General features: G+C 52.0%; 10 non-coding genes across 10 annotated transcripts; 9 read left to right on the forward strand and 1 right to left on the reverse strand.

The window, feature by feature from the left end:
• The first annotated feature begins 15 nt into the window (after positions 1–15).
• Positions 16–88, forward strand: trnat-agu (transfer RNA threonine (anticodon AGU)). Its single transcript has one exon. It is a non-coding gene; the product is annotated as a tRNA-Thr (tRNA).
• Positions 89–3,057: 2,969 nt separating this feature from the next.
• trnat-ugu (transfer RNA threonine (anticodon UGU)) lies at positions 3,058–3,130 on the forward strand. Its single transcript has one exon. It is a non-coding gene; the product is annotated as a tRNA-Thr (tRNA).
• Positions 3,131–5,379: 2,249 nt separating this feature from the next.
• Positions 5,380–5,452, forward strand: trnat-agu (transfer RNA threonine (anticodon AGU)). Its single transcript has one exon. It is a non-coding gene; the product is annotated as a tRNA-Thr (tRNA).
• Positions 5,453–7,634: 2,182 nt separating this feature from the next.
• Positions 7,635–7,707, forward strand: trnat-agu (transfer RNA threonine (anticodon AGU)). The gene has a single exon. It is a non-coding gene; the product is annotated as a tRNA-Thr (tRNA).
• A 6,333-nt stretch (positions 7,708–14,040) lies between these two features.
• Positions 14,041–14,113, forward strand: trnat-agu (transfer RNA threonine (anticodon AGU)). The gene has a single exon. It is a non-coding gene; the product is annotated as a tRNA-Thr (tRNA).
• A 1,726-nt stretch (positions 14,114–15,839) lies between these two features.
• trnat-agu (transfer RNA threonine (anticodon AGU)) lies at positions 15,840–15,912 on the forward strand. Its single transcript has one exon. It is a non-coding gene; the product is annotated as a tRNA-Thr (tRNA).
• Positions 15,913–16,770: 858 nt separating this feature from the next.
• Positions 16,771–16,843, forward strand: trnat-agu (transfer RNA threonine (anticodon AGU)). Its single transcript has one exon. It is a non-coding gene; the product is annotated as a tRNA-Thr (tRNA).
• A 1,775-nt stretch (positions 16,844–18,618) lies between these two features.
• Positions 18,619–18,691, reverse strand: trnat-ugu (transfer RNA threonine (anticodon UGU)). The gene has a single exon. It is a non-coding gene; the product is annotated as a tRNA-Thr (tRNA).
• A 5,692-nt stretch (positions 18,692–24,383) lies between these two features.
• Positions 24,384–24,456, forward strand: trnat-ugu (transfer RNA threonine (anticodon UGU)). The gene has a single exon. It is a non-coding gene; the product is annotated as a tRNA-Thr (tRNA).
• Positions 24,457–25,060: 604 nt separating this feature from the next.
• trnat-ugu (transfer RNA threonine (anticodon UGU)) lies at positions 25,061–25,133 on the forward strand. Its single transcript has one exon. It is a non-coding gene; the product is annotated as a tRNA-Thr (tRNA).
• Positions 25,134–25,461: the final 328 nt, after the last annotated feature.

A 25,461-nucleotide genomic window follows, 5' to 3' on the forward strand; every position in this document is an offset into this window, starting at 1 on the left:
CAGCCCAGGGCAGGTGGCTCCATAGCTCAGGGGTTAGAGCACTGGTCGAGTAAACCAGGGGTCGTGGGTTCAAATTTCACTGGGGCCGACTCAAAATTAGCTCAATATTTAAATTCACTGTCAATTAACAAGATGTTTAATTATAAATATTAAATAGCAACGAAACCAACCCTGAAACTGCAGGCTACACTCTCTCTCTCTTTCTTCCCCATCACGACCAGTTCGACATCTTTTTATCCCTCCCTCCCTTTCATGCTATCTCTGTTTCCACGTCTCTCATTCATCCTCCTCCCTCGCCTCACCCTCTCTCCCTCCTCCCTCTCTGCTCCCCTCCCTCCTCTCTCTTTTCCCTTTCATTTCAGATTCTCCCCTTTTCCCCCTCTCTATCCTTCCCCTTTCTCTCTCCCCTGCCTCCTCCCTCACTCTCTTTCCCAACTTTCTCCCATTCCCGTCTCTCCCCTTTCCCCACTCTTTCTCACTCCTTCCACATCACTCCTCTTAACCTCTCTTGCACCTTCCCCAACTCCCTTCCCCACCCTCTCTCCCTCCCTTCCCCACTCTCTCACCTTCCCCTACCTCTCTTTCCCCCTCTCCCTCTCTCTCCCCTCCCTTTCTCTCTCCCCTGCCCCCTCCCTAGTGGAGTGCCGCAGGGTTCAGTGCTGGGACCCCAGCTCTTTACAATATACATCAATGATTTGGATGAAGGAATTGAATATAATATCTCCAAGTTTGCAGATGACACTAAACTGGATGGTGGTGTGAGCTGTGAGGGGGATGCTAAGAGGCTGTAGGGTGACTTGGACAGGTTAGGTGAGTGGGCAAATGCATGGCAGATGCAGTATAATGTGGATAAATGTGAGGTTATCCACTTTGGGGGCAAAAACGCGAAGACAGAATATTATCTGAATGGTGACAGATTAGGAAAAGGGGAGGTGCAACGAGACCTGGGTGTCATGGTTCATCAGTCATTGAAAGTTGGCATGCAGGTACAGCAGGCGGTGAAGAAGGCAAATGGTATGTTGGCCTTCACAGTTAGGGGATTTGAGTATAGGAGCAGGGAGGTCTTACTGCAGTTGTACAGGGCCTTGGTGAGGCCTCACCGGGAATATTGTGTTCAGTTTTGGTCTCCTAATCTGAGGAAGGACATTCTTACTATTGAGGGAGTGCAGCGAAGGTTCACCAGACTGATTCCCGGGATGGCTGGACTGACATATGAGGAGAGACTGGAGCAACTGGGCCTTTATACACGGGAGTTTAGAAGGATGAGAGGGGATCTCATAGAAACGTATAAGATTCTGACGGGACGGGACAGGTTAGATGTGGTTAGAATGTTCCCGATGTTGGGGAAGTCCAGAACCAGGGGACACAGTCTAAGGATAAGGGGTAAACCATTTAGGACTGAGATGAGGAGAAACTTCTTCACTCAGAGAGTTGTTAACCTGTGGAATTCCCTGCCGCAGGGAGTTGTTGAGGCCAGTTCATTGTATATATTTAAGAAGCAGTTAGATATGGCCCTTACTGCTAAAGGGATGAAGGGGGATGGAGAGAAAGCAGGAAAGGGGTACTGAGGTGAATGATCAGCCTTGATCTTATTGAATGGAGGTGCAGGCTCGAAGGGCCGAATGGCCTACTCCTGCACCTATTTTCTATGTTTCTATGTTTCTATGTTTCTTCCCCCTCTATCTCCCCTCCACTTCTCTCTCACTCCTTCCCCCTCTATCTCCCCTCCCCCTCTCTCTCACTCCTTCCCCCTCTATCTCCCCACCCCTTCTCTCTCACTCCTTCCCCCTCTCTCTCCCCTCACCCTCTCTCTCCCCTTCCATACTCTCTCTCCCCTTCCCCTCCCTCTCTTTCCCCTCCCCCCACCTCTCTCCCCTTCCCCTCTCTCTTCCTCCCTGTCTCCACTTCCCTCCCCTCTCTCTAACTCCTTCCCCTCTCTCTCACCTCTTTCCCCTCTCTCCCCTTCCCTTTCTCCTTTCACTCTCTCCCCATTCCTTCCACTCTCTCTTTTCCCTTCCCCTCTCTTTCCTGCTCCTTCCCCTATCTTTCCCAGAGCAGGTGGTTCAAATCTCATTGGGGCCTACCCAAAATTAATTTAGTATTTAAATTCCCATCTCTAATTCATTATTCTCTCTTCAGCCTCTGCCTCTTCACTCCTCCACCCCGTCCCGGTTATCTCTTTCTTTTCAGATTCTCCGCTTCTCCCTCTCTCTCTCTCCTTCCCCTCTCTCTATCTCCCCTTCCATTCTCCCCCCTCGCTCTCTCACTCCTTCCCTCTCTCTCTCCTTAATCTCGCTTTCTCCTTTCCCTCTCTCTCTCCCCTGCCCGTCTTTCTTCCTCGCTGTCTCCCCTTCCCCGTCTCTCTCCCTCACTTCCACTATCTCATTCCCCTTATCCTGGATCACTTTCCCCTCCCCCTTCTCTCTCTCCACTTCCCTTCTCTCTTCCTCCCTGTCTCTCCTTCCCCCCTTTCTCACTCCTTCCCCTCACTCTCTCCCCTTCCCGCTATCTCACTTTCTCTGTGCTTCACTCATTCCCCTGGCCCTCCATCCCCTCCACATCTCCCTCTCTGTCTCCCCTCCCCCTCCCCCTCTCTCTCTCCCCACTCTCTCCCCTTCCCCCTCTGCCTTTTCACTCTCCCTTTCCCTCTCCCTCTTCCCTCCCCTCCCCCTCTTCCTCCTTTCTCTCTCTCTCTTTACCCTTTCTTTTCCGATTCTCCCCTTCGCTCTCTCTCCCCTGCCTCCTCCCTCTCTCGCCTTCCCCTCTCTCTCTCACTCCTTCCCCATTCTTTCCACTTCTCCCTCTCTATCACTCCTTCCCCTCTCTTTCCTGTCCCCCTCTTTCCGCTGCCCACTTTCACACTCCCTCTGCCTTTTCACTCTCCCTTTCCCTTTCCCGCACCCTCTCTATCCTCCCCTCTCTCCCTCCCCTCCATCTCTCCACTTCCCCTCTCTCTTCCTCCCTGTCTCCCCTTGCCCCTCTCTCTCACTCCTTCCACTCTCTCTTTTCCCTTCCCCTCTCTTTCCTGCTCCTTCCCCTATCTTTTTTAGTGCAGGTGGCTCCATAGCTCAGGGGTTAGAGCACTGGTCTTGTAAACCAGGGGTCGTGAGTTCAAATCTCGCTGGGGCCTACTCACACTTAGCTCAGTATTTAAATTAACAAGGTCTTTAATTATAAATGTTAAACAGCTCTGAGACCGACCCTGGAACAACAGGCTTGACTCTCTCATGCATTCTACATCTTTTTCCCACTATCCCGCTTTCCCTGTCTCTCACTCATTCCCCTCTCCCCCTTTTCGCCTCCCCTCAATCTCTCCCCAACCACTTCTTTCCCCCTCTCTCCCCTTCCCACTCTCCCTCTCCGCTCCCCTCTCTTTCCTCCCGTCTCTCCCCTCCCTCCTCTGTCTCTCTCTTTTCCCTTTCCTTTCTGATTTTCCCCTTATCCCTCTCTCTCCCATTCCCCTGACTCTATCTCCCCTTCCATTCTCTTCCTCGCTCTCTCAAACCTTCCCTCTCTCTCCCCTTAACCTCTCATTCCCCTTTCCCTCTCTCTCTCTCTCTCTCCCCTTCCCCTCTCTTTGTGCCTTTTTCCCCTCTCTCTCCCTCACTTCCACTATCTCATTCTCCTGATCCTAGATCTCTTTCCCCTCCCCCTTCTCTCTCTCCAGTTCCCCTCTCTCTTCCTCCATGTCTCTCATTCCCCACTTTCTCACTCCTTCCCCTCACTCTCTCCCTTTCCCGCTATCTCACTTTCTCTGTGCCTCACTCATTCCCCTTGCCCTCCATCCCCTCCACAACTCCCTCTCTGTCTCCCCTCCCCCTCTCTCTCTCTCCCCCCTCTCTCCACTTCCCCCTCTGCCTTTTCACTCTCCCTTTCCCTCCCCTCCCCCTCTTCCTCCTTTCTCTCTCTCTCTTTACCCTTTCTTTTCCGATTCTCCCCTTCTCTCTCTCTCCCCTTACTTTCTCTCTCCCCTGCCTCCTCCCTCTCTCGCCTTCCCCTCTCTCTCGCTCCTTCCCCTCCGCTTCCGCCTCTCTCTTCCTCCCTGTCTCCCCTTCCCCCTCGCTCCCTCACTCCTTCCCCTCTCTCTTTCCCCTTCCCCTCTCTTTCCGACTCTTTTCCCGCTCTCCCTCACTTCCACTATCTCATTCCTCGTATCCTAGATCTCTTTCCCCTCCCCCTTCTCTCTCTCCAGTTCCCCTCTCTCTTCCTCCCTGTCTCTCTGTCAGATATGAAACCTCCATGTAACACCACTGCAATACTGAATAGACTTAAGCAATGCACATCTTGACCACAAGGGGGCGAACTTGTGGGAGACACTCCTTACCTGGTCGTCCAGGTACATAAAGGGAGGTCCCACGCAGGGTCATCACCTCTTGGTCCTGTGAATAAAGGTACAGGTCATGGAGTGACCTAGTCCACAGAATTTGCCTCGTGTGGGTTTTGTGCCATTGAGAAAGAACTTTACGCTCTCATTCCCCACCTTTCTCACTCAATCCCTTCTCTCCTTCCCCCCTTTCTCACTCCTTCCCCTCACTCTCTCCCCTTCCCGCTATCTCACTTTCCCCGTGCCTCACTCATTCCCCTCGCCCTCCATACCCTCCACATCTCCCTCTCTGTCTCCCCTCCCCCTCTCTCTCTCTCTCTCCCCCTCTCTCCCTTTCCCCCTCTGCCTTTTCACTCTCCCTTTCCCTCTCCCTCTCTCCTCCCCTCCCCTCTCTTCCTCCTCTCTCTCTCTCTTTTTACCCTTTCTTTTCGGATTCTCCCCTTCTCCCTCTCTCTCCCCTTCCTTTCTCTCTCCCCGGCTCCTCCTTCTCTTTCCTTCCACTCTCGCTCTCCTTCCCCTCTCTCTCACTCCTTCCCCACTCTTTCCCGTTCCCCGTCTCTATCACTCCTTCCCCTCTCTTTCCTGTCCCCCTCTCTCCGCTGCCCACTTTCACATCCCCTCTGCCTTTTCACTCTCCCTTTCCCTCTCCCATCCCCTCTCTTTCCTCCCCTCCCTCACTCCCCTCCGTCTCTCCCCTTCCCCTCTCTTTTCCTCCCTGTCACTCCTTCCCCCTCTCTCTCACTCCTTCCCCACTCTCTTCCCTTCCCCTTTCTCTCAATCCTTCCAATTGCTCTTTCCCCTTCCCCTTCTCTCTCTCCCCTTCCCCTCTCTCCTCCTCCCTGTCTCCCCTTCCCCCTCTCTCTCACTCCGTCCCTTCCCTCTCTCCCCTTCCCCCTCTCTCTCACTCCGTCCCCTCCCTCTCTCACTCCTTCCATGCTCGCTTTTCCCTTACCCCTCCCTCTCTCTCTCCCCTTCCCTCTCTCTCACTCCTTCCACTCTCTCTTTTCCCTTCCCCTCTCTTTCCTGCTCCTTCCCCTGTCTTTCCCAAAGCAGGTGGCTCCATAGCTCAGGGGTTAGAGCACTGGTCTAGTAAACCAGGGGTCATGAGTTCAAATCTCATTGGGGCCTACTCAATATTTAAATTTGCTGTCAATTAACCAGGGCTTTAATTATAAATATTAAACAGCTCTGCGACCAATCCTTCAACAACAGGTTCTCGTCTGTCTGACACTCTCTCTCCCCTTCCAAATCTCTCTCTCCCTTCCCCATCACGACCCGTTCTACATCTTTTTACCCCTCTCTCCCTTTCCCACTATCTCACTTTCCTCATCTCTCACTCTGTTGTGTATCTGTAAAACTTGCTCTCCCATGTTCCGCCACCAGGGAGCTCATCCCCTGAAGTCCCAAGGGATTCCATTGGGAGCACTGTGTATAAGCCGCCCCTAAGGCCTGTTTCTCACTCTGGAGTGTCTTATTAAAGACTGAGGTCACTGTTACTGTAACCTCCCTGTGTGCAGTCTCATCTGTGTTAGGAACACAATACACTCATTCCCCTCTCTGTCACTCCATCCCCTCCCCCCTCTCTCTGTCTCCCCTCCCTCTCTTTCCACTACCCACTCTCACCCCCCTCTCTTCCCTTCCTCCTCTGCCTTTTCCCTCTCCCTTTCCCTCTCCCTCTGACCTCCCCACCCCCCTCTTCCTCCTCTCTCTCTTTACCCTTTTTTTTGGGATTCTCCCCTTCTCCCTCTCTCTCCCCTTCCTTTCTCTCTCCCCTGCCCCTCCCTCTCTCTCCTGACCGTCTCTCCCCTTCCCCCTCTCTCTCACTCCTTCCCCTCCCTCTCCCCTTCCCCCTCTCTCTCACTCCTTCCCCTTTCTCTCCCCTTACGCTCTCTCCGCTCCCACTCTCTCCCACTCCTTCCCCTCGCTCCCCCCCACCCTTCCACGCTCCCTCTCTGTCCATCCCCTCCCTCTCTTTCCCCAACTCCCTCTTTTCGCCCCTCTCTCTCTCCCCTTCCCCCTCTCTCTCCCTCCTTCCACTCTCTCTTTTCCCTTCCCCTCTCTTTCCTGCTCCTTCCCCTGTGTTCCCCAGAACAGATGGCTCCATAGCTAAGGGGTTAGTGCACTGGTTTAGTAAACCAGGGGTAGTATGTTCAAATCTCACTGGTGTCGCTCAAAATTAGTTCAGTATTTAAATTCACTGTCAATTAACAAGGGCTTTAATTATAAATATTAAACAGCTCTGAGACCAAACCTGAAATTACAGGCTCTCTCTCTCCCTTCCCCATCGCAACCTGTTTTACAACTTTTTTTCCTCTCTCTCCCTTTCCCGCTATCTTGCTTTCCCCGTTTCTCACTCATGCCCCTTTCTTCCCCTCTCTCCTCTCACTCTCTCTCCTTCCCCCTCTCTCTCCCCTTCACCCACTCTTCCTCCTTCCCCTTCTCTCTCCCCTTCCCTTTCTCCTCCCCGTCTCTCCCTATCTCCCTTTCACGCTCTTATACACTCGTTACCCTTCCTCTCTCAATCCTACCCCTCTCTTTCCCCTTCCCCCTCTCTCTCACTCCTTCCCTTCTATCTCTCCCCTTCACCCTCTCTCTCATTACCTGCCCGCTCTCCCCTTCCCCTCCCTCGCTTTCCCCTTCCCCTCTCTCTCACTCCTTCTAGTCTCTCTTTTCCCTTCTCCTCTTTTTCCCACTCCTTCCTCTCTCTCCCTCTCTCTCCCCTTCCCCCTCTCTCTCCCCTTCCCCACTCTTTGCCCCCCTCGCCTCTCTCATTCCTTCCTCTCTCACTCCCCCCTTTCCCCTTCTCCCCTTCCCTCTCTACTTTCTTTCGCTCACTTGTCCTCCTCTCTCTCCTTTGTCCTCTTCCTTCTCTCTCTCTCCCCTCCCCCTCTCTCCATTACCTACTCTCTCCCTCCGATCGCTCCTTCCCTCTCTGCCTTTTCACTCGCTCTTTCCCTTTCCCCACCCCTCTCACCCCTCCCTCCTCTCTCGCTCTCTTTTCCCTTTCATTTCAGATTCTCCCCTTCTCCCTCTCTCTCCCCTTCCCCTTTCTCTCTCCCCTGCCTCCTCCCTCTCTTGCCTTCACATCTCTCTCCCCTTCCCCTCTCTCTCTCTCACTCGTTCCCTCTATTTCCCCTTCCCTCTCTCACTCCTACCCCTCTCTCCCTCCACTTCCCCTCCCTCTCTTCCTCTCCCTCTCTCTCCCCTTCCCCTCCCTCTCTCTCCACTTCCCCCTCTCTCTCACTCCTTCCACGCTCTCTTTTCCCTACCCCTCTCTTCCCTGCTCCTTCCCGTCTTTCCCAGGGCAGGTGGCTCCATAGCTCAGGGGTTAGAGTACTGCTCCAGTAAACCAGGGGTCGTGAGTTCAAATCTCACTGGAGCCTTCTCAAAATTAACTCTGTATTTAAATTATTAAGGGTGTCAAATATAAATATTAAACAGCTTTGAGACTGACCTTGGAACAACATTCTTCCCTCACTCTTGGACTCTTTCTCTCGACCTTCCCCATCATGACATCTTTTCCTGCTATCTCACTTCCCCCGTGTCTCACTCATTCAGAGAAACACAGAAACATGTGAAATAGGAGCAGGAGTAAGCCATTCGGCCCTTCGAGCCTGCACCACCATTCAATATGATCATGGCTGATCCTCTATCCCAACACCATATTCCCGCTTTCTCCCCAGACCCCTTGATACCTTTTGTGTCTAGAAATCTATCTGTCTCCCTCTTAAATATATTCAGTGACTTGGTCTCCACAGCCTTCTGTGGTAGAGAATTCCACAGGTTCACCTCCCTCTGAGTGAAAACATTTCTCCTCATCTCGATCCTAAATTTCCTACCCCGTATCCTGAGACTGTGTGACCCCTTGTTCTAGACTTCCCAGCCCCCGGGGAAACATCCTCCCCACATCCAGTCTGTCCAACCCCGTCAGAATTTTATACCTTTCAATCAGATCCCCTCTCATTCTTCTAAACTCCAGTGAACACAGGCCCAGTCGACCCAATCTCTCCTCATACCACAGTCCTGCCATCCCAGGAATCAGTCTGGTGAACCTTCGCTGCACTCCCTCTATGGCGAGTATATCCTTCCTTAGGTAAGGAGACCAAAACTGTACACAATACTCCAGGTGTGGTCTCAGCAAGGCCCTGTATAACTGGAGTAAGACATCCTTGCTCCTGTACTCAAACCCTCTTGCAATGAAGGCCAATGTACCATTTGCCTTCCTAACTGCTTGCTGCACCTGCATGGCTGCTTTCATTGACTCTCCCCTTCAACTCTCTCCCCTCACCCTCTCTTTCCTCCCGTCTCTCACCTCCCTCCTCTATCACTCTCTTTTCCTTTTCCTTTCAGATTTTCCCCTTCTCCCTCTCTCTTCTCTTCCCTCGCTCCCCTGCCCCTCTCTCGATCCCACCTTCCCCTCTCTCCCTCATGTCTCTCTCACTCCTTCCCTCTCTCTCCCCTTAACCTCTCTTTCCCCTTTCCCTCTCTCTCTCTCTCTCCCCTGTCCATCTTTCCACTTCCCTGTCTCCCCTGCCCCCTCTCTCTCACTCCTTCCCCTCTCTCTCCCCTTCCCCTCTTTTTCCGACTCTGTCCCCTCTCCCTCCCTTCCACTACCTCATTCCCCTTCTCCTCGCTCACTTTCCCCTTCCCCTTCTCTCTCTCCCCTTCCCCTCTCTCCTCCTCCCTGTCTCCCCTTCCCCCTCTCTCTCACTCCGCCACTCCCTCTCTCCCCTTCCCCCTCTCTCTCACTCCATCCCCTCCCTCTCTCCCCTTCCCCCTCTCTCACTCCTTCCATGCTCTCTTTTCCCTTACCCCTCCCTCTCTCTCTCCCCTTCCCCCTCTCTCTCACTCCTTCCACTCTCTCTTTTCCCTTCTCCCTCTCTTTCCTGCTCCTTCCCCTGTCTTTCCCAGAGCAGGTGTCTCCATAGCTCAGGGGTTGCAGCACTAGTCCAGTCAACCAAGGGTTGTGGGTTCAAATCGCACAGGGGCCTTTACATAATTAATTTAGCATTTAAATTCCTATCATTAATTCATTATTCTCTCATCCCCCTCTGCCTCTCCACTCTCCCACCCCCTCCCGGCTGTTTCTTTCTTTTCAGATTCTCCTCTTCTCACTCTCTCACTCCTTCCCCTCTCTCTCCACTTACCCCGCTTTCTCTCCTTCCATTCTCTGTATCCCCTTCCCCCTCTCTCTCTCACTCTTCCACTCTCTCCCCTTCCCTCTCTAATTTCATTCTCTCCCCAGTTCTTCCCCCCCTCTCCTTTCTCCTCTGTCTTCCCTCTCTCTATCCCCTCCCCCTCTCGCCGCTACCCACTCTGTCTTTTCCCTCTCCCTTTCCCTCTCCCATCCTCTCTCTTTCCTTCCCTCCCTCCCCACCCCCACCCACACTCTCTCTCCCCTTCCCCTCTCTCTTCCTCCCTGTCTTCCCTTCCCCCTCTCTCTCACTCCTTCCCCTCCCTCTCCCCTTCCTCCTCTCTCTCACTCCTTCCCCTTTCTCTCCCCTTACACTATCTCCGCTCCCACTCTCTCCCACTCCTTCCCCTCTCTCTCCCCCCCCTTCCACGCTCCCTCTCTGTCCATCCCCTCCCTCTCTTTCCCCAACTCCCTCTTTTCGCCCCTCTCTCTCTCCCCTTCCCCATCCCCTCCCTCTCCCCTTCCCCCTCTCTCTCCCTCCTTCCACTCTCTCTTTTCCCTTCCCCTCTCTTTCCTGCTCCTTCCCCTGCATTTCCCAGAGCAGATGGATCTGTAGCTCAGGGGTTAGAGCACTGGTTTAGTGAACTAGGGGGTCGTGAGTTCAAATCTCACTGGGGTCACTCAAAATTAAATTCACTGTCAATTAACAAGGGCTTTAATTATAAATATTAAACAGCTCCGAGACTGACCCTGGAACAACAGGCTCCCCTCACACCCTTACCCCTCTCCTCTTCTCGTCTCTCTTACACTCTCTCTCCCCTTCCAAATCTCTCTTTCCCCTTTCCCATCACGACCCGTTCTACATCTTTTTAGCCCTCTCTCACTTTCCCGCTATCCCTGTCTCTCAGTTATTCACCTCTCCCCCCTTGCCCCTCCCTCGCCTCACCCTCACTCCTTCCCCCTCTCTCTCCTTCCTCTCTCTCTCACCCTCTCCTCTCAGCCTCTCCCCTAACCACCTCCTTCACCCTCTCTCCCCTTCCCCTCTCGCACCCTCTCCCCTCAATCTCTCCCCTAACCACTTCCTTCCCCCTCTCTCCCCTTCCCACTCTCTCTCTCCCATTCCCTCTCCGCTCCCCTCTCTTTCCTCCCGACTCTCCCTTCCCTCCTCTATCTCTCTCTTTTCCTTTTCCTTTCAGATTTTCCCCTTCTCCCTCTCTCTCCCCTTCCCCTATCTCTATCTCCCCTTCCATTCTCCCCCTCGCTCTCTCACTCCTTCCCTCTCTCTCCCCTTAACCTCTCTTTCCCCTTTCCCTCTCTCTCTCTCCCCTGCCCGTCTTTCTCCCTCCCTTTCTCCCCTTTCCCCTCTCTCTCTCCCCTCCCCCTCTCTTTCCGACTCTTTCCCCTCTCTCTCCCTCACTTCCACTATCTCATTCCCCTTATCCTTGATCTCTTTCCCCTCCCCCTTCTCTCTCTCCAGTTCCCCTCTCTCTTTTTCCCTGTCTCTCTGTCATATATGTAACCTCCATGTAACACCACTGCAATACTGATGGGACGAGACAGGGGAGATGTGAGAAGAATGTTCCCGATGTTGGGGAAGTCCAGAACCAGGGGACACAGTCTAAGGATAAGGGGTAGGCCATTTAGGACTGAGATGAGGAGAAACTTCTTCACTCAGAGAGTTGTTAACCTGTGGAATTCACTGCCGCAGAGAGTTGTTGAGGCCAGTTCATTGGATATATTCAAGAGGGAGTTAGATATGCTAAGGGAATCAAGGGGTATGGAGAGAAAGCAGGAAAGGGATACTGAGGGAATGATCAGCCATGATCTTATTGAATGGTGATGCAGGCTCGAATGGCCGAATGGCCTACTCCTGCACCTATTTTCTATATTTCTATGTTTCAATGTTTCTTCCCCCTCTCTCTCCCCTCCCCCTCTCTCTCACTCCTTCCCCCTCTCTCTCCCCTCACCCTCTCTCTCCCCTCACACTCTCTCTTTCTCCCTGTCTCCACTTCCCTCCCCTCTCTCCCCTTCCTCTCTCTCTAACTCCTTCCCCTCTCTCTCTCACTTCTTTCCCCTCGCTCCCCTTCCCTTTCTACCTTCACTCTCTCCCCATTCCTTCCCCTCTCTCTCCTTCCTCCTCTATCTTCCCTCTCTCTCCTGTCCCCACTCTCCACTCCCCACTCTCTCCACCCTCTCTTCCCTTCCCCTTCTGCCTTTTCACTCTCCCTTTCCCTCTCCCTCTTCCCTCCACTCCCCTCTCCCGCTCTCTTTTCCCTTTCTGTTTACATTCTCCCCTTCTCTCTCTCCCCTCCCTCTCTCTTCCCTTCCCCTCTCTCTCCCTCCTTCCACTCTCACTTTTCCCTTCCCCTCTCTTTCCTGTTCCTTCCCCTGTGTTTCCTTGAGCAGGTGGCTCCATAGCTCAGGGGTTAGAGCACTGGTCCAGTAAACCTCGGGTCGTGAGTTCAAATCTCACTGGGGCACTACTGAAAATTAGTTTAGTATTTAAATTCACCGTCAATTAACAAGGGCTTTAATTCTAAATATTAAACAGCTCCGAGACCAACCCTGGAACAACAGGCTCCACTCTCATCTTCTCATCTCTCGATCCTTTCCACATCGCGACCCGTTCTACATCTTTTTACTCCTCTATCCCTTTCCCACTATCTCACTTTCCTCATCTCTCACTCTGTTGTGTATCTGTAAAGCATGTACTCCCATGTTCCACCACCAGGGAGCTCATCCCCTGAAGTCCCAAGGGATACCATTGGGAGCACTGTGTATAAGCCGCCCCTAAGGCCTGTTCCTCACTCTGGAGAGTCTTATTAAAGACTGAGGTCACTGTTACTGTAACCTCCCTGTGTGCAGTCTCATCTGTGTTAGGAACACAATACACTCATTCCCCTCTCTGTCACTCCATCCCCTCCCCCCTCTCTCTGTCTCCCCTCCCCCTCTTTCCACTACCCACTCTCACCCCCTCTCTTCCCTTCCCCCTCTGCCTTTTCCGCTCCCCTTCACTCTCCCTCTTCCCTCCCCGCCCCCCTCTTCCTTCTCTCTCTCTTTACCCTTTCTTTTCGGATTCTCCCCTTCTCCATCTCTCTCCCCTTCCTTTCTCTCTCCCCTGCCCCTCCCTCTCTCTCCTGACTGTCTCTCCCCTTCCCCACTCTTTCTCTCCCCTTCCCCTCTCTCTCCCCATCACCTTTCTCTCTAACTCATTCGCCTATTTCCCTTCCCACCTCTCTCTCTCTCCCCTTCCCATCTCTCTCTCTCCCCTTCCCCCTCGCTCTCACTCATTCCACTCTCTCTTTTCCATTCCCCTCTCTTTCCTGCTCCTTCCCCTGTCATTCTTAGAGCAGATGGCTCCATTGCTCAGAGGTTGGAGCACTGGTCTAGTAAACCAGGGGTTGTGGGTTCAAATCTCACTGGGGCCCACTCAAAATTAGCTCAGTATTTAAATTGACCAGGGCTTTAATTATAAATATTAAACAGCTCCGAGACCGACCCTGGAATAACAGGTTCCTCTCACACACTGCACCCCCACCCCCCCTGTCTCTCTTGCACTTTCTCTCCACTTGGAAATCTCTCTCTCCCTTCCCCATCATGGCCTGTTCTACATCTTTTTACTCCTCTATCCCTTTCCCACAATCTCGCTTTCCTCATCTCTCACTCTGTTGTGTATCTGTAAAGCATGCACTCCCATGTTCCGCCACCAGGGAGCTCATCCCCTGAAGTCCCAAGGGATCCCAGCATCCCTTGGGAGCACTGTGGAAAAGTCGCCCCTAAGGCCTGTTCCTCACTCTGGAGAGTCTTAATAAAGACTGAGGTCACTGTTACTGTAACCTCCCTGTGTGCAGTCTCATCTGTGTTCGGAACACAATACACTCATTCCCCTCTCTGTCACTCCATCCCCTCCCCCCTCTCTCTGTCTCCCCTCCCTCTCTTTCCACTACCCACTCTCACCCCCCTCTCTTCCCTTCCTCCTCTGCGTTTTCCCTCTCCCTCTCCCTCTCCCTCTTCCCTCCCCGCCCCTCTCTTCCTCCTCTCTCTCTTTACCCTTTCTTTTCAGATTCTCCCCTCTTCTCTCACTCTCCCCTTCCTTTCTCTCTCCCCTGCCCCTCCCTCTCTCTCCTGACTGTCTCTCCCCTTCCCCACTCTTGTCTCCCCTCCCGCTGTCTCCCCTTCCTCTCTGTCTCACTCCTTCGCCCTCTCCCTCACCTTCCTCTCTCGCCCCATCTCCTTTCTCTCACTCAATCGCCTATTTCCCCTCCCACCTCCCTCTCTCTCCCCTTCCCCTTTCTCTTTCTCCCTCTCTCCCCTTCACCCCCTCTCTCTCTCTCCCTTTCCCTCCCTCTCTTTCTCCCTCTCTCCCCTTCCCCCTCTCTCTCTCTCTCCCTTTCCCCTCCCTCTCTTTCTCTTCCCAACTCTCTCTCTCCTCTTCCCCTCTCTCTTCCTCCCTGTCTTCCCTTCCCTCTCTCTCTCACATTTCTTCTCTCTCTCCCCTTCCCCCTCTCTCTCACTCCTCACACTCGCTCTTTTCCCTTCCCCTCTCTTTCCTGCCCCTTTTCCAGTCTTTCCCAGAGCAGGTGGCTCCATAGCTCAGGGGTTAGAGCATTGGTCTAGTAAACCAGGGGTCATGAGTTCAAATCTCATTAGAGTCTATTCCAAATATTGGTTCCTTTTTAATTAACAAGGGTTTAATTATAAATATTAAACAGCTCCGAGACCGACCCTGGAACAACAGGCTCCCCTCACACCCTTACCCCTCTCCTCTTTTCATCTCTCTTACACTCTCTCTCCCCTTCCAAATCTCTCTTTCCCTTCCCCATCACGACCCGTTCTACATCTTTTTAGCCCTCTCTCACTTTCCCGCTATCCCTGTCTCTCAGTTATTCACCTCTCCCCCCTTGCCCCTCCCTCGCCTCACCCTCACTCCTTCCCCCTCTCTCTCCTTCCTCTCTCTCACCCTCTCCCCTCAGTCTCTCCCCTAACCACCTCCTTCACCCTCTCTCCCCTTCCCCTCTCGCACCCTCTCCCCTCAATCTCTCCCCTAACCACTTCCTTCCCCCTCTCTCCCCTTCCCACTCTCTCTCTCCCATTCCCTCTCCGCTCCCCTCTCTTTCCTCCCGACTCTCCCTTCCCTCCTCTATCTCTCTCTTTTCCTTTTCCTTTCAGATTTTCCCCTTCTCCCTCTCTCTCCCCTTCCCCTCTCTCTATCTCCCCTTCCATTCTCCCCCTCGCTCTCTCACTCCTTCCCTCTCTCTCCCCTTAACCTCTCTTTCCCCTTTCCCTCTCTCTCTCTCCCCTGCCCGTCTTTCTCCCTCCCTGTCTCCCCTTTCCCCTCTCTCTCTCCCCTCCCCCTCTCTTTCCGACTCTTTCCCCTCTCTCTCCCTCACTTCCACTATCTCATTCCCCTTATCCTTGATCTCTTTCCCCTCCCCCTTCTCTCTCTCCAGTTCCCCTCTCTCTTTTTCCCTGTCTCTCTGTCATATATGTAACCTCCATGTAACACCACTGCAATACTGACGGGACGGGACAGGGTAGATGTGGGAAGAATGTTCCCGATGTTGGGGAAGTCCAGAACCAGGGGACACAGTCTAAGGATAAGGGGTAAGCCATTTAGGACTGAGATGAGGAGAAACTTCTTCACTCAGAGAGTTGTTAACCTGTGGAATTCACTGCCGCAGAGAGTTGTTGAGGCCAGTTCATTGGATATATTCAAGAGGGAGTTAGATATGCTAAGGGAATCAAGGGGTATGGAGAGAAAGCAGGAAAGGGATACTGAGGGAATGATCAGCCATGATCTTATTGAATGGTGGTGCAGGCTCGAATGGCCGAATGGCCTACTCCTGCACCTATTTTCTATATTTCTATGTTTCAATGTTTCTTCCCCCTCTCTCTCCCCTCCCCCTCTCTCTCACTCCTTCCCCCTCTCTCTCCCCTCACCCTCTCTCTCCCCTCACATTCTCTCTTTCTCCCTGTCTCTACTTCTCGCCCCTCTCTCCCCTTCCTCTCTCTCTAGCTCCTTCCCCTCTCTCTCTCACCTCTTTCCCCTCGCTCCACTTCCCTTTCTACCTTCACTCTCTCCCCATTCCTTCCCCTCTCTCTCCTTCCTCCTCTATCTTCCCTCTCTCTCCTGTCCCCACTCTCCACTCCCCACTCTCTCCACCCTCTCTTCCCTTCCCCTTCTGCCTTTTCACTCTCCCTTTCCCTCTCCCTCTTCCCTCCACTCCCCTCCCCCGCTCTCTTTTCCCTTTCTGTTTACATTCTCCCCTTCTCTCTCTCCCGTCCCTCTCTCTCCCCTTCCCCTCTCTCTCCCTCCTTCCACTCTCACTTTTCCCTTCTCCTCTCTTTCCTGCTCCTTCCCCAGTTTGTCCCAGCACAGGTGGCTTCATAGCTCAGGGGTTAGAGCACTGGTCCAGTAAACCAGGGTTTGTGAGTTCAAATCTCACTGGGGCCTACTGAAAATTAGTTTAGTATTTAAATTCACCGTCAATTAACAAGGGCTTTAATTATAAATATTAAACAGCTCCGAGACCAACCCTGGAACAACAGGCTCCACTCTCATCTTCTCATCTCTCGATCCGTTCGACATCTTTTTACTCCTCTATCCCTTTCCCACTATCTCACTTTCCTCATCTCTCACTCTGTTGTGTATCTGTAAAGCATGTACTCCCATGTTCCACCACCAGGGAGCTTATCCCCTGAAGTCCCAAGGGATTCCATTGGGAGCACTGTGTATAAGTCGCCCCTAAGGCCTGTTCCTCACTCTGGAGAGTCTTAATAAAGACTGAGGTCACTGTTACTGTAACCTCCCTGTGTGCAGTCTCATCTGTGTTAGGAACACAATACACTCAGTCCCCTCTCTGTCACTCCATCCCCTCCCCCCCTCTCTCTGTCTCCCCTCCCCCTCTTTCCACTACCCACTCTCACCCCCTCTCTTCCCTTCCCCCTCTGCCTTTTCCCTCTCCCTTTCCCTCTCCCTCTTCCCTCCCCGCCCCCCTCTTCCTTCTCTCTCTCTTTACCCTTTCTTTTCGGATTCTCCCCTTCTCCCTCTCTCTCCCCTTCCTTTCTCTCTCCCCTGCCCCTCCCTCTCTCTCCTGACTGTCTCTCCCCTTCCTCACTCTTTCTCTCCCCTTCCCCTCTCTCTCCCCATCACCTTTCTCTCTCACTCATTCGCCTATTTCCCTTCCCACCTCTCTCTCTCTCCCCTTCCCATCTCTCTCTCTCCCCTTCCCCCTCGCTCTCACTCATTCCACTCTCTCTTTTCCATTCCCCTCTCTTTCCTGCTCCTTCCCCTGTCTTTCTTAGAGTAGATGGCTCCATAGCTCAGGGGTTAGAGCACTGGTTTAGTAAATCAGGGGTCGTGGGTTCAAATCTCACTGGGGCTTACTCAAAATTATTTAAATATCTGTCTCTCATTCACTATCCTCTCACTACACCACTCTGTGCGAAATTAGTCTCATGCTCCATTTCCTGACTCTCTTGCTGTCACCCCTCATTCCTCCGCCCATTCCACAATCCCTCTCTTTCGCTTTGACTGGTTGGACTGACATCAGTAGTGGGGAAAATGTTGGAATGAACCATTAAGATTGAAATAGCAGTGCATTCGGAAAGCAGTGACAGGATCGGTCCAAGTCAGCATGGATTTATGAAAGGAAAATCATGCTTGAAAGGGAAATCATGCTTGATGAATCTTCTGGAATTTTTTGAGGATGTAACTAGCAGAGTGGACAAGGGAGAACCAGTGGATGTGGTGTGTTTGGACTTTCAAAAGGCTTTTGACAAGGTCACACACAAGAGATTGGTGTGCAAAATTAAAGCGCATGGTATTGGGGGTAATGTACTGACGTGGATAGAGAACTGGTTGGCAGACAGGAAGCAGAGAGTCGGGATAAACGGGTCCTTTTCAGAATGGCAGGCAGTGACTAGTGGAATGCCGCAGGGCTCAGTGCTGGGACCCCAGCTCTTTACAATATACATTACGATTTAGATGAAGGGATTGAGTGTAATATCTCCAAGTTTGCAGATGACACTAAACTGGCTGGCGGTGTGAGCTGTGAGGAGGATGCTATGAGGCTGCAGGATGACTCAAAATTAGCTCAGTATTTAAATTGACCGTCAATTAACAAGGGATTTAATTATAAGTATTAAACAGCTCCGAGACTGACCCTGGAACAACAGGCTACACTCTCTCTCCATTTCCAAATCTCTCTCTTCCTTCCCCAGTTCTGCATCTTTTTACCCCTCTCTCCCTTTCCCGCGATCTCTCTTTCCACGTCTCTCACTCATTCCCCTCTCCCCCCTTCCCCCTCCCTCGCCTCACCCTCCCTCCCTCCTCCCTCTCTGCTCCCCTCCCTCCTCTCTCTTTTCCCTTTCATTTCAGATTCTCCCCTTCTCCCTCTCTCTACCCTTCCCCTTTCTCTCTCCCCTGCCTCCTCCCTCACTCTCTTTCCCAACTTTCTCCCATTCCCATCCCTCCCCTTCCCCCCACCCCTCTCTCTCACTACTTCCCCATCACTCATCTTCACCTCTCTTTCACCTTGCTCAACTCCCTTCCCCATTGTCATGTGTCTTACATTATTATATATAACTGTATCCTAACATGCTATACATGACTGTAATAAGATATGACCTGTAACCACCAGCATACCTTACCACCAGGGGTGCACTTGCAAGGGACAGGTATACAAGGACAGGTCTCAGGCAAGTGCAGCATTCCAGAGCTGTGATAGAAAGGTGCAGGTCCAGAGTGATCTTAACTTCACTACACGCCTCGTGTGGATCTGTACTGAGGGGACAGGACTTTACAGAGAGAAGGGAAGGGGAAAGAGAGGGAGGGGAAGGAGTGAGAGAGTGAGGAAAGGGGAGAGACGGGAATGGGAGAAAGTTGGGAAAGAGAGAGGGAGGAGAGGAGAGAATCTAAAATGAAAAGGAAAAGTGAGGGGAGCGGAGAGGGAGGAGGGAGAGAGGGTGAGGCGAGGTTGGGGGAAAGGGGGAGAGGGGAATGAGTGAGAGACAGGGAAAGTGAGATAGCGGGAAAAAGATGTGGAACATGTTGTGATGGGGAAGAAAGCTTGTTATTCCAGGGTCAGTTGCAGAGCTGTTTAATATTTATAACTGTTGTTAATTGATGGTGAATTTAAAGACTGAGTTAATTTTGAATAGGCCCCAGTGAGATTTGAACTCACGACCCCTGGTTTACAAGACCAGTGCTCGCACCCCTGAGCTATGGAGCCATCTGCTGTGGACAAAACAGCGGAAGGAGCAGGAAAGAGAGAGGAAGGGAAAATAGAGAGTGGAATGAGTGAGAGAGAGGGGGAAGGGGAGAGAGAGTGGGGAAGGGGAGAGAGAGTTGGGGGAAGGAGTGAGAGAGGGAAGGGGAGAGAGAGAGGGAATGAGTGAGAGAGAGAGAGAGAGGGGAAGTGGAGAGAGAGGGAATGAGTGAGAGAGAGTGGGAAAGGGGAGAGAGAGTGTGGAACGGAGGGAGAGAGCGAAGGGGAGAGAGGGAAGGAGTGAGAGAGAGAGAGGGGAAGGGGAGAGAGAATGAAAGTAGAGAGGGAAGGGGAGAGAGGGGAAGGAGAGAGAGAGGAAGGAATGAGAGAGGGGGGGAGATTGGGGAAGGGGAGATTGAGGGGGAAGAGGAGAGAGGTGAAGAGAGGGGAATGAGTGAGAGACGGGGAAAGCGAGATCGCAGGAAGGGGAGAGAGAGGTAAAAAGGGTCATGATGGGGAACAGAGAAAGAAGCCTTTTGTATCACAGTCAGTCTCAGAGGTGTTTAATATTTAGAATTAAAGCCCTTGTTAATTGATAGCAAATTTAAATACTGAGCTAACTTTGAATATGCCCCAGCAAGATTTGAACCTACGATCCATGGTTTACTAGACCAGTGCTCTAACCCCTGAGTTATTGAACCACCTGCCCTGGGCTGTGGGTCATTCCCCAGTTAGTGCTGTGTGTTTGAAGAATGAGGAGGGGTCAGTGAAACACTCAGATTGTGTCTCATCCCCCAGACTCCTGCCTCCGTCTCTTCAATATTCGCTTCTCAACATCGATATATCGGGTCTTTCACGTAGTAAAACATCCCAAGGCAACTCAGTCACAATCTGCCTCAATCTCTCTGTCTCTCTGTCTCTCTCTCTCTCTCTCAATCTCACTCTCTTTCTTTCTGTCTCTCACCGTCTTACTCTGTCTCTCGAGGGCGGAAGATAGAGCGGGGGAAGGGGAGAGAGGGAGAAGGGGAGAGAGGCAGGGGAATGGGAAATGTGGGGAGGGTGCGAGTCTGATGGGAAAGGGGAGAGTGAGAGCGAGGGAAGGAGGGAAAGGGAGGGGAGTGAAGACTGGGGAGGTGAGGGAGAAGGAGAGGGAGGAGAGAGAGAGGAGGGGATAAAATGAAAAGGGAGAGGGGAAGGAGTGAGTGAGAGGGGAAGGAGAGGGGGGAGGGGAGAGAGAGAGGGAGAAGGGAAGCAAGAGAGGGGGAAGAGGAGAGAGAGAGGGTAAGGAGTTGGAAATAGAGGGGAAGGAGATGGAGAGAGGGGAAGATGTGAGAGAGAGGGGGGAAGGGGAGAGAGGGGGAAGGAGAGAGGGGGAAGGGGAGAGAGTTGGAGGGGAGAGTCATTGAAAGCAGACATGCAGGTGCAGCAAGCAGTTCGGACGGCAAATGGTACGTTGGCCTTCATTGCAAGAGGGTTTGAGAACAGGAGCAAGGATGTCTTACTCCAGTTATACAGGGCCCTGGTGAGACCACACCTGGAGTATTGTGTACAGTTTTGGTCTCCTAATCTGAGGAAGGACGTTCTTGCTATTGAGGGAGTGCAGCGAAGGTTCACCAGACTGATTCCCGGGATGGCTGGACTGTCATATGAGGACAGACTGGATCAACTGGGCCTTTATTCACTGGAGTTTCGAAGGATGAGAGGGGATCTCAGAGAAACATATAAGTTTCTGACGGGACTGGACAGGTTAGATGCGGGAAGAATGTTCCCGATGTTGGGGAAGTCCAGAACCAGGGGACACAATCTTAGGATAAGGGGTAGGCCATTTAGGACTGAGATGAGGAGAATCTTCTTCACTCAGAGAGTTGTTAACCTGTGGAATTCTCTACCGCAGAGAGTTGTTGATGCCAGTTCATTGGATATATTCAAGAGGGAGTTAGATATGGCCCTTACGGCTAAAGGGATCAAGGGGTATGGAGAGAAAGCAGGAAAGGGGTACTGAGGTGAATGATCAGCCATGATCACATTGAATGGCGGTGCAGGCTCGAAGGGCCGAATGGCCTACTCCTGCACCTATTTTCTATGTTTCTATGTTTCTATATTGCCCCACCAACTTTCTCTCTCCCCTTCTACTCTCTCTTCCTGCCTGTCACCCTCTTCCCCCTCTCTCTCAGTCCCTTCCGCTCTCTCCCCTGTCTCACTCATTCCCCCTCTCTCCCCCCCTCTCCTTCACCTCTCTCTCCCCTTCTCCTCCCTCTCTCTGCCCTCCCCCCTCTCTCTCCCATTCCTCTCTCCCCTTCCCCCTCTCTCACTCCTTCCACTCTCTCTTTTCCCTTTCCCTCCCTTTCCTGCTCCTTCCCCGTTCTTTCACCGAATAGGTGGCTCCATAGCTCAGGGGTTAGAGTACTTGTTTTGTAAATCAGGGGTCGTGGGTTCAAATCTCAATGGGGCCTTTGCATAATTAATTTAGTATTTAAATAACAAGGGTTTTATTTCTAAATAATAAACAACTACGAGACTGACCCTGGAACAACAGGACCCCCTCTCCTGTTCTCGTCTCTCTTGCACTCTCTCTCCCCTTCCAAATCTCTCTCTCCCTTTCCTTTCCATGTCTCTCACTCATTCCCCTCCCCTTTCTCCTCTCTCTTTTCCCTTTCCTTTCAGATTTTCCCCTTCTTCCTCTCTGTTCCCTTCCCCTGCCTCCTCCCTCTCTCTCTTTCCCTACTTTCTCCCCTTCCCCTCTCTCTCTCGCTCCTTCCCCATCCTCCTCTTAACCTCTCTTTCAACTTCCCCCCCTCTCTCACTCCTTGCCCTCCCTCTCTCCCCTTCCTCTCCTTCTCTCCCTTTCACCTCTCTCTCTCTCACTCCTTCCACTCTCTCTCCCCTTCCCCTCTCTCTCTCTTCCCTTCCCCCTCTCTCTCACTCCTGCCACTCTCTCTTTTCCCTTCCCCTCTCTTTCCTGCTCCTTCCCCTGTCTTTCCCAGGGTAGGTTGCTCCATAGCTCAGGGGTTAGAGTACTGGTCTAGTAAACCTGGGGTCGTGGGTTTAAATCTCACTGGGGCCTACGCAAATAAGCTCAGTTGTTAAATTCACCGTCAATTAAAAGCAGCTTTAATTATAAATATTAATCATCTCCGAGACTGACCCTGGAAAAACTGGTTCCCCTCTCTCCTCTTCTTGTCTATCTCACACACTCTCTCCCCTTCCAAATCTCTGTCACCCTTCCCCCTCACAACCCATTCTACATCTTTTTACCCCTCCCTCCCTTTCCTGCTATCTCACTTTCCCCATCTCTCACTCATTCCACTCTCCCTCCTTCCCCCTTCCCTTGTCACAGCCTCGCTCCTTCCCCCTCTCTCTCCCCTTCCCCTCTCTCTCACTCCTTCATCAGTAGTGGGGAAAATGTTGGAATCAATTATTAAGGATGAAATAACAGCACATTTGGAAAGCAGTGACAGGATCGGTCCAAGTCAGCATGGATTTATGAAAGGGAAATCATGCTTGACAAATCTTCTGGAATTTTTTGAGGATGTAACTAGCAGAGTGGACAAGGGAGAACCAGTGCATGTGGTGTATTTGGACTTTCAAAAGGCTTTTGACAATGTCCCACAGAAGAGATTGGTGTGCAAAATCAAAGTACATGGTATTGGGGGTAATGTACTGACGTGGATAGAGAACTGCTTGGCAGACAGGAAGCAGAGAGTCGGGATAAACAGGTCCTTTTCAGAATGGCAGGCAGTGACTAGTGGAGTGCCGCAGGGCTCAGTGCTGGGACCCCAGCTATTTACAATATACATTAACGATTGAGATGAAAGAATTGAGTGTAATATCTCCAAGTTTGCAGATGACACTAAGCTGGGTGGATGTGTGAGCTGTGAGGAGGACACTATGAGGCTGCAGGGTGACTTGGACAGGTTAGGTGAGTGGGCAAATGCATGGCAGATGCAGTATAATGTGGATAAATGTGAGGTTATCCAGTTTGGGGGAAAAAACACAAAGACAGAATATTATCTGAATGGCGGCAGGCTAAGAAAAGGGGGAGGTGCAACGAGACCTGGGTGTCATGGTACATCAGTCATTGAAAGTTGGCATGCAGGTACAGCAGGCGGTGAAGAAGGCAAATGGTATGTTGGCCTTCATGGCTCGGTGATTTGAGTATAGGAGCAGGGAGGTCTTACTGCAGTTGTACAGGGCCTTGGTGAGGCCACACTTGGAATATTGTGTTCAGTTTTGGTCTCCTAATCTGAGGAAGGACATTCTTGCTATTGAGGGAGTGCAGCGAAGGTTCACCAGACTGATTCCCGGGATGGCTGGACTGATATATGAGGAGAGACTGGAGCAACTGGGCCTTTATTCACTGGAGTTTAGAAGGATGAGAGGGGATCTCATAGAAACGTATGAGATTCTGACGGGACGAGACAGGTTAGATGCGATTAGAACGTTCCCGATGTTGGGGAAGTCCAGAACCAGGGGACACAGTCTAAGGATAAGGGGTAAGCCATTTAGGACTGAGATGAGGAGAAACTTCTTCACTCAGAGAGTTGTTAACCTGTGGAATTCCCTGCCACAGAGAGTTGTTGAGGCCAGTTCATTGGATATATTTAAGAAGGAGTTAGATATGGCCCTTACTGCTAAAGGGATGAAGGTGTATGGAGAGAAAGCAGGAAAGGGATACTGAGGGAATAATTAGCCATGATCTTTTTGAATGGTGGTGCAGGCTCGAAGGGCCGAATGGCCTACTCCTGCACCTATTGTCTTTGTTTCTATGTTTCTATGTTTCTTCTCCCTCTCTCTCCCCTCCCCCTCCCTCTCTCTCCCCTCCCCCTCTCTCTCCCCTCACCCTCTCTCTCCCCTTCCATACTCTCTCTCCCCTTCCCCTCCCTCTCTTTCCCCTCCCTCCCACCTCTCTCCCCTTCCCCTCTCTCTTCCTCCCAGTCTCCACTTCCCTCCCCTCTCTCTAACTCCTTCCCCTCTCTCTCTCTCACCTCTTTCCCCTCTCTCCCCTTCCCTTTCTCCTTTCACTCTCTCCCCATTCCTTCCCCTCTCTCTTTTCCCTTTCCTGCTCCTTCCCTGATCTTTCCCAGAGCATGTGGTTCAAATCTCATTGGGCCTTCTCAAAATTAAATATTTAAATATCTGACTCTCATTCATTATCCTCTCCCCGACCCACTATCTTCCCTCTTTCTGCCGCATCACTCGCCCACTTTATCTCCTCTCTCTCTCTCTTTTCCCCTTCTCTCTCTCGCTCCTTCCCATTTCTCCTCTTCCTCTCTCTCCCCCATTCCACACACTTGCTCTCCGTCACCTCCCTCTCTTTCCCCACCCCCTTTCTCTCTCCCCTTCCCCTCTCTCTTCCTCCCTGTCTCCCCTTCTCCCTCTCTCTCAGTCCCTTCCGTGCTCCAACCTTTCTCACATTCCCTCTCTCTCCCCTTAAGCTCTCTTTCCCCTTCCTCCGCTCTCTCTCCCTTGCCCCACTTACTTCATCCCAGTCTCCCCTTCCCCCTCTCTTTTGCTCATTCCCCACTCTCTCCCCTTCCGCCTCTCTCTCCCCATCCACTCTCTGTCTACCGGTTCCTTATCCCTCTTTCCCCTCCCCGTTTCTCTCTCTCTCCCCTTCCCCACTCTCTCCCATTCCCCCCCTCTCTCACTGCTTCCACTCTCTCTTTTTCCTTCCCCACTCTTTCATGCTCCTTCTCCTGTCTTTTTTAAAACATGTGGCTCCATAGCTCAGGGGTTAGAGCATTGGTCTTGTAAACCAGGGGTTGTGGGTTCAAATCTCACTGGGGCCTACTCAAAATTAGATCGATATTTAAATTTACTGTCAATTAACAAGTGCTTTAATTATAAATATTAAACAGCTCTGAGATCAACCCTCGAACAACAGGTTCTCTCTCCCTTCCCCATCACGACGCGTTCTACATTTTTTTACCCCTCTCTCCCTTTCCCACGATCTCGCTTTCCCCGTCTCTCACTCATTCCCCCCTCCCTCGCTACACCCTCTCTCCCTCCTCTCTCTCTCTCTTTTCCCTTTACTTTCAGATCCTCTCCTTCGCCTCTCTCCCCTTCCCATCTCTCCCCTTCTCCTCTCTCTCACTCCTTCACCATCACTCCTCTTAACCTCTCTATCATCTTCCCCATCTCCCTCACTCCTTCGCCTCTCTCCCTCCCTTCCACACTCTCTCTCCCCTTCCCCTCCCACTCTTTCCCCTTCCCCTCTCTCCCCTTCTCCTCTCTCTCTCTCCCCTTCCTCTCCCAATCTCTCCTCTTCCTCTCCCACACTCTCCCCCTCCCCTCTCACTCACTCACTCCTTCCCCTCTCTCTCACTCCTTCCACTCTCTCTTTTCCCTTCCCCTCTCTTTCCTGCTCCTTCCACTGTCTTTAGCTGCACAGGTGGCTCCATAGCTCAGCGGTTAGAGCACTGGTCTTGTAAACCAGGGGTCGTGAGTTCAAATCTCACTGGGGCCAATCAAAATTAACTTAGCATTTAAATTCACTGTCAATTGACAAGGGTGTGGAAGTGTTAGAATATTATAACAGTTCCAAGACCATCCTTGGAACAAAAAGTTCCCTTCTTTTCTTTCCAGCTTCCCCATCATGTCCTGTTCTACATCTTTTTAGTTATCTCACTTTACCCGTCTCTCACTCATTCATAGAAACATCAAAACGAGGAGCAGGAGTCGGCCATTCGGCCCTTCGAGCCTGCACCACCATTCAATATGATCGTTTCACTGACCCCTCCTCATTCTTCAAACACACAGCACTAACTGGGGAATGACCCACAACCCAGGGCAGA

This window comes from Pristiophorus japonicus, unplaced genomic scaffold (assembly GCF_044704955.1).
Source record: "Pristiophorus japonicus isolate sPriJap1 unplaced genomic scaffold, sPriJap1.hap1 HAP1_SCAFFOLD_859, whole genome shotgun sequence".
NCBI lineage: Eukaryota > Metazoa > Chordata > Chondrichthyes > Pristiophoridae > Pristiophorus > Pristiophorus japonicus.